The sequence below is a fragment of the Stenella coeruleoalba genome (genome assembly GCF_951394435.1).
Source record: "Stenella coeruleoalba genome assembly, contig: scaffold_111, whole genome shotgun sequence".
In the NCBI taxonomy this organism is placed as follows: domain Eukaryota; kingdom Metazoa; phylum Chordata; class Mammalia; order Artiodactyla; family Delphinidae; genus Stenella; species Stenella coeruleoalba.
Window position 1 is genome coordinate 697,151 of NW_027645943.1, and position 12,197 is coordinate 709,347.

Genomic DNA, 12,197 nt, shown 5'->3' on the forward strand with positions numbered 1-12,197 from the left:
CTTCAAAGGGTCTTCATTTGCTCACCGAACCTCTCCAATCCTATCACTGCTGCGTTTATGCCCCTGTACACACGCTTGATTCTCTTTTGGAGACATAGCAATCCATAGGTTTTAAGATACTTACTAGTCAGGTACATTCTTAGGCGTTTAATATGGGGTGTTGAGTCCATTTCGTTGAGCAAGGAGTGGCTCTTGTCTATTCCATATTTGGCTTAAGGAACTTTATCTGTGCTCATTTCAATCTCTGGTTTTATGCAGCACCCCAACTCACCTTTCCCCTTAAGCAAGCATAAGTTGGTTTTCTAAATTTGAGACCCTGTTCTGTTCTGTAATTCAGTTCCTGTGTAGCCAAGTTTACATTCCGTGTATTAGTGATATCTTATGATGTTTCTTTTTCTGTGTGACTTATTTCAGTTAGAATCATCGTACCTGAATCCACTCATTATGCTGCTACGGGCCTGATGACATAGATTTCATTGCTGAGTGATACTGTATTGTACGTAAGTACCACAAATTCTTTATCCATTTTTCACTTTCTTTGATATTGAACTTGTACTGTAAAGGAGGTTCTTGTAAACGGAGGCGTCCCAAACTTTGGGGTGGCTGTGTCTTTTTGATTTTAATTTCCCTAAGCTATAGGACCATAAGTGGAAGTTCCCTAGGCTCTGTTGCTTTGTTTTTTAGATGTTTCAGGAAACACCATACACTTATCCCGAGTGTCTGTTGGCAATTTACATCCCGCCCATCAGCATAACAAGGCTCCCAGTTCTCCATGGCCTGTCCTGCCTTTCTGGATTTTACACTTTTTTCAGATGGCCCTTTTGACCAGGGGGAAGTGAGACTTCATTGTAGTGCAGATTTCCTTTCCAAGCTTGCTTGGTTGGCCAAAAAGGGCGTATGCGTTTTTTCCTGAATATATTCAGGAAAAAACGCATACGCCCTTTTTGGCCAAGTGCATCATTGTGGACGTTCTGCCTCTTTTCCTATGCTTTCAGTGCAATTCCAGTCTACCTCCTGAAATCGGTTTCCTGCAATTCTGCCCCGCTTTCAAGTCCTCTTGGCAGCCTTACTTCAGTCTATTTTTGGACGATAGCTGTCATTTATAACTCTGCAGGTTTGTGAATTACAGTGCCCCTGAGCTCCTTTCTTCAACTCGCTTTCTTGTGACCTGGCCGCAACACCGCAGGATGGCTTCAGGACCTAATCTGGTTCCGGCCCGGCATGCTGAGCCTTTGGTTAATTCCTCTTCCTGGTGGGAAATGAGAGTTAAATTTGCCCGTCCAGACACCTCCAGCTAGCCTCTCATTGGTTCTCGCTATTCCTGTTCATCTTCCGCAGAAATTGCAAACTGGGCCAAACAGGAGGTTAAAGGCGCTGACTCTCCAAGTGGGGAGAGTGTTAGTAAAGCGTCTGGAATGTTGCACCCGAGTACCAGGGGAGGAAAACTGAGACATATTTGAACACGTCTCCCGTTCACATGGTTGATCATACTTGGGTTCCACATGCATGTTTTAGCTGAAGGAAGAATACCTTAAACCTGGAGAGTTGAGACCCGTGTAATGGGTACCATGCAATATGACTTCAAAGGGTCTTCATTTGCTCACCGAACCTCTCCAATCCTATCACTGCTGCGTTTATGCCCCTGTACACATGCTTGATTCTCTTTCGGAGACATAGCAATCCATAGGTTTTAAGATACTTACTAGTCAGGTACATTCTTAGGCGTTTAATATGCGGTGTTGAGTCCATTTCGTTGAGCAAGGAGTAGCTCTTGTCTATTCCATATTTGACTTAAGGAACTTTATCTGTGCTCATTTCAATCTCTGGTTTTATGCAGCACCCCAACTCACCTTTACCCTTAAGCAAGCATAAGTTGGTTTTCTAAATTTGAGACCCTGTTCTGTTCTGTAATTCAGTTCCTGTGTAGCCAAGATTACATTCCGTGTATTACTGATATCTTATGATGTTTCTTTTTCTGTGTGACTTACTTCAGTTAGAATCATCATACCTGAATCCACTCATTGTGCTGCTAAGGGCCTGATGACACAGATTTCATTGCTGAGTGATATTGCTTTGTAAGTAAATACCACAACTTCTTTATCCATTTTTCACTTTCTGCGATGTTGAACTTGTACTGTAAACGAGGTTCTTGTAAACAGAGGCGTCCCAAACTTTGGGGTGGCTGTGTCTTTTTGATTTTAATTTCCCTAAGCTATAGGACCATAAGTGGCAGTGCCCTAGGCTCTGTTGCTTTGTTTTTTAGATGTTTCAGGAAACACGATACACTTCTCCCGAGTGTCTGTTGGCAATTTACATCCCGCCCATCAGCATAACAAGGCTCCCAGTTCTCCATGGCCTGTCCTGCCTTTCTGGATTTTACACTTTTTTCAGATGGCCCTTTTGACCGGGGGGAAGTGAGACTTCATTGTAGTGCAGATTTCCTTTGCAAGCTTGCTTGGTTGGCCAAAAAGGGCGTATGCGTTTTTTCCTGAATATATTCAGGAAAAAACGCATACGCCCTTTTTGGCCAAGTGCATCATTGTGGACGTTCTGCCTCTTTTCCTATGCTTTCAATGCAATTCCAGTCTACCTCCTGAAATCGGTTTCCTGCAATTCTGCCCCGCTTTCAAGTCCTCTTGGCAGCCTTACTTCAGTCTATTTTTGGACGATAGCTGTCATTTATAACTCTGCAGGTTTGTGAATTACAGTGCCCCTGAGCTCCTTTCTTCAACTCGCTTTCTTTTGAGCTGGCCGCAACACCGCAGGATGGCTTCAGGCCCTAATCTGGTTCCGGCCCGGCATGCTGAGCCTTTGGTTATTTCCTCTTCCTGGTGGGAAATGAGAGTTAAATTTGCCCGTCCAGACACCTCCAGCTAGCCTCTCATTGGTTCTCGCTATTCCTGTTCATCTTCCGCAGAAATTGCAAACTGGGCCAAACAGGAGGTTAAAGGGACTGACTCTCCAAGTGGGGAGAGTGTTAGTAAAGCGTCTGGAATGTTGCACCCGAGTACCAGGGGAGGAAAACTGAGACATATTTGAACACGTCTCCCGATCACATGGTTGATCATACTCTAGGTTCCACATGCATGTTTTAGCTGAAGGAAGAATACCTTAAACCTGGGTAGTTGAAACCCGTGGAATGGATCCCATGCAATATGACTTCAAAGGGTCTTCATTTGCTCACCGAACCTCTCCAATCCTATCACTGCTGCGTTTATGCCCCTGTACACATGCTTGATTCTCTTTCGGAGACATAGCAATCCATAGGTTTTAAGATACTTACTAGTCAGGTACATTCTTAGGCGTTTAATATGCGGTGTTGAGTCCATTTCGTTGAGCAAGGAGTAGCTCTTGTCTATTCCATATTTGACTTAAGGAACTTTATCTGTGCTCATTTCAATCTCTGGTTTTATGCAGCACCCCAACTCACCTTTACCCTTAAGCAAGCATAAGTTGGTTTTCTAAATTTGAGAACCTGTTCTGTTCTGTAATTCAGTTCCTTTGTAGCCAAGTTTACATTCCGTGTATTACTGATATCTTATGATGTTTCTTTTTCTGTGTGACTTACTTCAGTTAGAATCATCATACCTGAATCCACTCATTGTGCTGCTAAGGGCCTGATGACACAGATTTCATTGCTGAGTGATATTGCTTTGTAAGTAAATACCACAACTTCTTTATCCATTTTTCACTTTCTGCGATGTTGAACTTGTACTGTAAACGAGGTTCTTGTAAACAGAGGCGTCCCAAACTTTGGGGTGGCTGTGTCTTTTTGATTTTAATTTCCCTAAGCTATAGGACCATAAGTGGCAGTGCCCTAGGCTCTGTTGCTTTGTTTTTTAGATGTTTCAGGAAACACCATACACTTCTCCCGAGTGTCTGTTGGCAATTTACATCCCGCCCATCAGCATAACAAGGCTCCCAGTTCTCCATGGCCTGTCCTGCCTTTCTGGATTTTACACATTTTTCAGATGGCCCTTTTGACCGGGGGGAAGTGAGACTTCATTGTAGTGCAGATTTCCTTTGCAAGCTTGCTTGGTTGGTCAAAAAGGGCGTATGCATTTTTTCCTGAATATATTCAGGATAAAACGCATATGCCCTTTTTGGCCAAGTGCATCATTGTGGACGTTCTGCCTCTTTTCCTATGCTTTCAATGCAATTCCAGTCTACCTCCTGAAATCGGTTTCCTGCAATGCTGCCCCGCTTTCAAGTCCTCTTGACAGCCTTACTTCAGTCTATTTTTGGATGATAGCTGTCATTTATAACTCTGCAGGTTTGTGAATTACAGTGCCCCTGAGCTCCTTTCTTCAACTCGCTTTCTTTTGAGCTGGCCGCAACACCGCAGGATGGCTTCAGGCCCTAATCTGGTTCCGTTACGGCGCGCTGAGACTTTGGTTATTTCCTCTTCCTGGTGGGAAATGAGAGTTAAATTTGCCCGTCCAGACACCTCCAGCTAGCCTCTCATTGGTTCTCGCTATTCCTGTTCATCTTCCGCAGAAATTGCAAACTGGGCCAAACAGGAGGTTAAAGGCGCTGACTCTCCAAGTGGGGAGAGTGTTAGTAAAGCATCTGGAATGTTGCACCCGAGTACCAGGGGAGGAAAACTGAGACATATTTGAACACATCTCCCGTTCACATGGTTGATCATACTTGGGTTCCACATGCATGTTTTAGCTGAAGGAAGAATACCTTAAACCTGGAGAGTTGAGACCCGTGTAATGGGTACCATGCAATATGACTTCAAAGGGTCTTCATTTCTCACCGAACCTCTCCAATCCTATCACTGCTGCGTTTATGCCCCTGTACACATGCTTGATTCTCTTTCGGAGACATAGCAATCCATAGGTTTTAAGATACTTACTAGTCAGGTACATTCTTAGGCGTTTAATATGCGGTGTTGAGTCCATTTCGTTGAGCAAGGAGTAGCTCTTGTCTATTGCATATTTGACTTAAGGAACTTTATCTGTGCTCATTTCAATCTCTGGTTTTATGCAGCACCCCAACTCACCTTTACCCTTAAGCAAGCATAAGTTGGTTTTCTAAATTTGAGACCCTGTTCTGTTCTGTAATTCAGTTCCTGTGTAGCCAAGTTTACATTCCGTGTATTACTGATATCTTATGATGTTTCTTTTTCTGTGTGACTTACTTCAGTTAGAATCATCATACCTGAATCCACTCATTGTGCTGCTAAGGGCCTGATGACACAGATTTCATTGCTGAGTGATATTGCTTTGTAAGTAAATACCACAACTTCTTTATCCATTTTTCACTTTCTGCGATGTTGAACTTGTACTGTAAACAAGGTTCTTGTAAACAGAGGCGTCCCAAACTTTGGGGTGGCTGTGTCTTTTTGATTTTAATTTCCCTAAGCTATAGGACCATAAGTGGCAGTGCCCTAGGCTCTGTTGCTTTGTTTTTTAGATGTTTCAGGAAACACCATACACTTCTCCCGAGTGTCTGTTGGCAATTTACATCCCGCCCATCAGCATAACAAGGCTCCCAGTTCTCCATGGCCTGTCCTGCCTTTCTGGATTTTACACTTTTTTCAGATGGCCCTTTTGACCGGGGGGAAGTGAGACTTCATTGTAGTGCAGATTTCCTTTGCAAGCTTGCTTGGTTGGCCAAAAAGGGCGTATGCGTTTTTTCCTGAATATATTCAGGAAAAAACGCATACGCCCTTTTTGGCCAAGTGCATCATTGTGGACGTTCTGCCTCTTTTCCTATGCTTTCAATGCAATTCCAGTCTACCTCCTGAAATCGGTTTCCTGCAATTCTGCCCCGCTTTCAAGTCCTCTTGGCAGCCTTACTTCAGTCTATTTTTGGACGATAGCTGTCATTTATAACTCTGCAGGTTTGTGAATTACAGTGCCCCTGAGCTCCTTTCTTCAACTCGCTTTCTTTTGAGCTGGCCGCAACACCACAGGATGGCTTCAGGCCCTAATCTGGTTCCGGTACGGCACGCTGAGCCTTTGGTTATTTCCTATTCCTGGTGGGAAATGAGAGTTAAATTTGCCCGTCCAGACACCTCCAGCTAGCCTCTCATTGGTTCTCGCTATTCCTGTTCATCTTCCGCAGAAATTGCAAACTGGGCCAAACAGGAGGTTAAAGGCGCTGACTCTCCAAGTGGGGAGAGTGTTAGTAAAGCGTCTGGAATGTTGCACCCGAGTACCAGGGGAGGAAAACTGAGACATATTTGAACACGTCTCCCGTTCACATGGTTGATCATACTTGGGTTCCACATGCATGTTTTAGCTGAAGGAAGAATACCTTAAACCTGGAGAGTTGAGACCCGTGTAATGGGTACCATGCAATATGACTTCAAAGGGTCTTCATTTGCTCACCGAACCTCTCCAATCCTATCACTGCTGCGTTTATGCCCCTGTACACATGCTTGATTCTCTTTCGGAGACATAGCAATCCATAGGTTTTAAGATACTTACTAGTCAGGTACATTCTTAGGCGTTTAATATGCGGTGTTGAGTCCATTTCGTTGAGCAAGGAGTAGCTCTTGTCTATTCCATATTTGACTTAAGGAACTTTATCTGTGCTCATTTCAATCTCTGGTTTTATGCAGCACCCCAACTCACCTTTACCCTTAAGCAAGCATAAGTTGGTTTTCTAAATTTGAGACCCTGTTCTGTTCTGTAATTCAGTTCCTGTGTAGCCAAGTTTACATTCCGTGTATTACTGATATCTTACGATGTTTCTTTTTCTGTGTGACTTATTTCAGTTAGAATCATCATACCTGAATCCACTCATTGTGATGCTAAGGGCCTGATGACATAGATTTCATTGCTGAGTGATATTGCTTTGTAAGTAAATACCACAACTTCTTTATCCATTTTTCACTTTCTGCGATGTTTAACTTGTACTGTAAAGGAGGTTCTTGTAAACAGAGGCGTCCCAAACTTTGGGGTGGCTGTGTCTTTTTGATTTTAATTTCCCTAAGCTATAGGACCATAAGTGGCAGTGCCCTCTGCTCTGTTGCTTTCTTTTTTAGATGTTTCAGGAAACACCATACACTTCTCCCGAGTGTCTGTTGGCAATTTACATCCCGCCCATCAGCATAACAAGGCTCCCAGTTCTCCATGGCCTGTCCTGCCTTTCTGGATTTTACACTTTTTTCAGATGGCCCTTTTGACCGGGGGGAAGTGAGACTTCATTGTAGTGCAGATTTCCTTTGCAAGCTTGCTTGGTTGGCCAAAAAGGGCGTATGCGTTTTTTCCTGAATATATTCAGGAAAAAACGCATACGCCCTTTTTGGCCAAGTGCATCATTGTGGACGTTCTGCCTCTTTTCCTATGCTTTCAATGCAATTCCAGTCTACCTCCTGAAATCGGTTTCCTGCAATTCTGCCCCTCTTTCAAGTCCTCTTGGCAGCCTTACTTCAGTCTATTTTTGGACGATAGCTGTCATTTATAACTCTGCAGGTTTGTGAATTACAGTGTCCCTGAGCTCCTTTCTTCAACTCGCTTTCTTGTGACCTGGCCGCAACACCGCAGGATGGCTTCAGGCCCTAATCTGGTTCCGGCCCGGCACGCTGAGCCTTTGGTTATTTCCTCTTCCTGGTGGGAAATGAGAGTTAAATTTGCCCGTCCAGACACCTCCAGCTAGTCTCTCATTGGTTCTCGCTATTCCTGTTCATCTTCCGCAGAAATTGCAAACTGGGCCAAACAGGAGGTTAAAGGCGCTGACTCTCCAAGTGCGGAGATTGTTAGTAAAGCGTCTGGAATGTTGCACCCGAGTACCAGGGGAGGAAAACTGAGACATATTTGAACACGTCTCCCGATCACATGGTTGATCATACTTGGGTTCCACATGCATGTTTTAGCTGAAGGAAGAATACCTTAAACCTGGAGAGTTGAGACCCGTGGAATGGGTACCATGCAATATGACTTCAAAGGGTCTTCATTTGCTCACCGAACCTCTCCAATCCTATCACTGCTGCGTTTATGCCCCTGTACACATGCTTGATTCTCTTTCGGAGACATAGCAATCCATAGGTTTTAAGATACTTACTAGTCAGGTACATTCTTAGGCGTTTAATATGCGGTGTTGAGTCCATTTCGTTGAGCAAGGAGTAGCTCTTGTCTATTCCATATTTGACTTAAGGAACTTTATCTGTGCTCATTTCAATCTCTGGTTTTATGCAGCACCCCAACTCACCTTTACCCTTAAGCAAGCATAAGTTGGTTTTCTAAATTTGAGACCCTGTTCTGTTCTGTAATTCAGTTCCTGTGTAGCCAAGTTTACATTCCGTGTATTACTGATATCTTATGATGTTTCTTTTTCTGTGTGACTTACTTCAGTTAGAATCATCATACCTGAATCCACTCATTGTGCTGCTAAGGGCCTGATGACACAGATTTCATTGCTGAGTGATATTGCTTTGTAAGTAAATACCACAACTTCTTTATCCATTTTTCACTTTCTGCGATGTTGAACTTGTACTGTAAACGAGGTTCTTCTAAACTGAGGCGTCCCAAACTTTGGGGTGGCTGTGTCTTTTTGATTTTAATTTCCCTAAGCTATAGGACCATAAGTGGAAGTGCCCTAGGCTCTGTTGCTTTGTTTTTTAGATGTTTCAGGAAACACCATACACTTCTCCCGAGTGGTTGTTGGCAATTTACATCCCGCCCTTCAGCATAACAAGGCTCCCAGTTCTCCATGGCCTGTCCTGCCTTTCTGGATTTTACACTTTTTTCAGATGGCCCTTTTGACCGGGGGGAAGTGAGACTTCATTGTAGTGCAGATTTCCTTTGCAAGCTTGCTGGGTTGGCCAAAAAGGGTGTATGCGTTTTTTCCTGAAAATATTCAGGAAAAAACGCATACGCCCTTTCTGGCCAAGTGCATCATTGTGGACGTTCTGCCTCTTTTCCTATGCTTTCAATGCAATTCCAGTCTACCTCCTGAAATCGGTTTCCTGCAATTCTGCCCCGCTTTCAAGTCCTCTTGGCAGCCTTACTTCAGTCTATTTTTGGACGATAGCTGTCATTTATAACTCTGCAGGTTTGTGAATTACAGTGCCCCTGAGCTCCTTTCTTCAACTCGCTTTCTTTTGAGCTGGCCGCAACACCGCAGGATGGCTTCAGGCCCTAATCTGGTTCCGGTACGGCACGCTGAGCCTTTGGTTATTTCCTCTTCCTGGTGGGAAATGAGAGTTAAATTTGCCCGTCCAGACACCTCCAGCTAGCCTCTCATTGGTTCTCGCTATTCCTGTTCATCTTCCACAGAAATTGCAAACTGGGCCAAACAGGAGGTTAAAGGCGCTGACTCTCCAAGTCGGGAAAGTGTTAGTAAAGCGTCTGGAATGTTGCACCCGAGTACCAGGGGAGGCAAACTGAGATATATTTGAACACGTCTCCCGATCACATGGTTGATCATACTCTAGGTTCCACATGCATGTTTTAGCTGAAGGAAGAATACCTTAAACCTGGGTAGTTGAAACCCGTGGAATGGGTACCATGCAATATGACTTCAAAGGGTCTTCATTTGCTCACCGAACCTCTCCAATCCTATCACTGCTGCGTTTATGCCCCTGTACACATGCTTGATTTTCTTTCGGAGACATAGCAATCCATAGGTTTTAAGATACTTACTAGTCAGGTACATTCTTAGGCGTTTAATATGGGGTTTTGAGTCCATTTCGTTGAGCAAGGAGTAGCTCTTGTCTATTCCATATTTGGCTTAAGCAACTTTATCTGTGCTCATTTCAATCTCTGTTTTTATGCAGCACCCCAACTCACCTTTCCCCTTAAGCAAGCATAAGTTGGTTTTCTAAATTTGAGAACCTGTTCTGTTCTGTAATTCAGTTCCTGTGTAGCCAAGTTTACATTCCGTGTATTACTGATATCTTACGATGTTTCTTTTTCTGTGTGACTTATTTCAGTTAGAATCATCGTACCTGAATCCACTCATTATGCTGCGACGGGCCTGATGACATAGATTTCATTGCTGAGTGATACTGCATTGTACGTAAGTACCACAAGTTCTTTATCCATTTTTCACTTTCTGCGATGTTGAACTTGTACTGTAAACGAGGTTCTTGTAAACAGAGGCTTCCCAAACTTTGGGGTGGCTGTGTCTTTTTGATTTTAATTTCCCTAAGCTATAGGACCATAAGTGGAAGTGCCCTAGGCTCTGTTGCTTTGTTTTTTTATGTTTCAGGAAACACCATATACTTCTCCCGAGTGTCTGTTGGCAATTTACATCCCGCCCATCAGCATAACAAGGCTCCCAGTTCTCCATGGCCTGTCCTGCCTTTCTGGATTTTACACTTTTTTCAGATGGCCCTTTTGACCGGGGGGAAGTGAGACTTCATTGTAGTGCAGATTTCCTTTGCAAGCTTGCTTGGTTGGCCAAAAAGGGCGTATGCGTTTTTTCCTGAATATATTCAGGAAAAAACGCATACGCCCTTTTTGGCCAAGTGCATCATTGTGGACGTTCTGCCTCTTTTCCTATGCTTTCAATGCAATTCCAGTCTACCTCCTGAAATCGGTTTCCTGCAATTCTGCCCCGCTTTCAAGTCCTCTTGGCAGCCTCACTTCAGTATATTTTTGGACGATAGCTGTCATTTATAACTCTGCAGGTTTGTGAATTACAGTGCCCCTGAGCTCCTTTCTTCAACTCGCTTTCTTGTGAGCTGGCCGCAACACCGCAGGATGTCTTCAGGCCCTAATCTGGTTCTGGCACGGCACGCTGAGCCTTTGGTTAATTCCTCTTCCTGGTGGGAAATGAGAGTTAAATTTGCCCATCCAGATACCTCCAGCTAGTCTCTCATTGGTTCTCGCTATTCCTGTTCATCTTCCACAGAAATTGCAAACTGGGCCAAACAGGAGGTTAAAGGGACTGACTCTCCAAGTGGGGAGAGTGTTAGTAAAGCATCTGGAATGTTGCACCCGAGTACCAGGGTACGAAAACTGAGACATATTTGAACACGTCTCCCGATCACATGGTTGATCATACTCTAGGTTCCACATGCATGTTTTAGCTGAAGGAAGAATACCTTAAACCTGGGTAGTTGAGACCCGTGGAATGGGTACCATGCAATATGACTTCAAAGGGTCTTCATTTGCTCACCGAACCTCTCCAATCCTATCACTAATGCGTTTATGCCCCTGTACACATGCTTGATTCTCTTTCTGAGACATAGCAATCCATAGGTTTTAAGATACTTACTAGTCAGGTACATTCTTAGGCGTTTAATATGGGGTGTTGAGTCCATTTCGTTGAGCAAGGAGTAGCTCTTGTCTATTCCATATTTGGCTTAAGGAACTTTATCTGTGCTCATTTCAATCTCTGGTTTTATGCAGCACCCCAACTCACCTTTCCCCTTAAGCAAGCATAAGTTGGTTTTCTAAATTTGAGACCCTGTTCTGTTCTGTAATTCAGTTCCTGTGTAGCCAAGTTTACATTCCGTGTATTACGGATATCTTATGATGTTTCTTTTTCTGTGTGACTTATTTCAGTTAGAATCATCATACCTGAATCCACTCATTGTGCTGCTAAGGGCCTGATGACACAGATTTCATTGCTGAGTGATATTGCTTTGTAAGTAAATACCACAAGTTCTTTATCCATTTTTCACTTTCTGCGATGTTGAAGTTGTACTGTAAACGACGTTCTTGTAAACAGAGCCTTTCCAAACTTTGGGGTGGCTGTGTCTTTTTGATTTTAATTTCCCTAAGCTATAGGACCATAAGTGGAAGTGCCCTAGGCTCTGTTGCTTTGTTTTTTAGATGTTTCAGGAAACACCATACACTTCTCCCGAGTGGTTGTTGGCAATTTACATCCCGCCCATCAGCATAACAAGGCTCCCAGTTCTCCATGGCCTGTCCTGTGTTTCTGGATTTTACACATTTTTCAGATGGCCCTTTTGACCGGGGGGAAGTGAGACTTCATTGTAGTGCAGATTTCCTTTGCAAGCTTGCTGGGTTGGCCAAAAAGGGTGTATGCGTTTTTTCCTGAATATATTCAGGAAAAAACGCATACGCCCTTTCTGGCCAAGTGCATCATTGTGGACGTTCTGCCTCTTTTCCTATGCTTTCAATGCAATTCCAGTCTACCTCCTGAAATCGTTTTCCTGCAATTCTGCCCCGCTTTCAAGTCCTCTTGGCAGCCTTACTTCAGTATATTTTTGGACAAGAGCTGTCATTTATAACTCTGCAGGTTTGTGAATTACAGTGCCCCTGAGCTCC

At 43.8% G+C, this 12,197-nt stretch overlaps 1 long non-coding RNA gene across 7 annotated transcripts in view; it reads left to right on the plus strand.

Moving 5' to 3' along the window:
* Positions 1–12,197, plus strand: part of LOC307181455 — a 947,438-nt gene that overhangs the window by 664,168 nt on the left and 271,073 nt on the right. For 2 of the 7 annotated variants that reach the window (XR_013826787.1, XR_013826789.1), the window contains exon 10: positions 6,731–6,812. The exons of the other annotated variants lie outside the window; for them this stretch is intronic. This is a non-coding gene — a long non-coding RNA (uncharacterized lncRNA). The remainder of the gene's footprint in view (positions 1–6,730; positions 6,813–12,197) is intronic. 7 annotated transcript variants of the gene reach the window in all.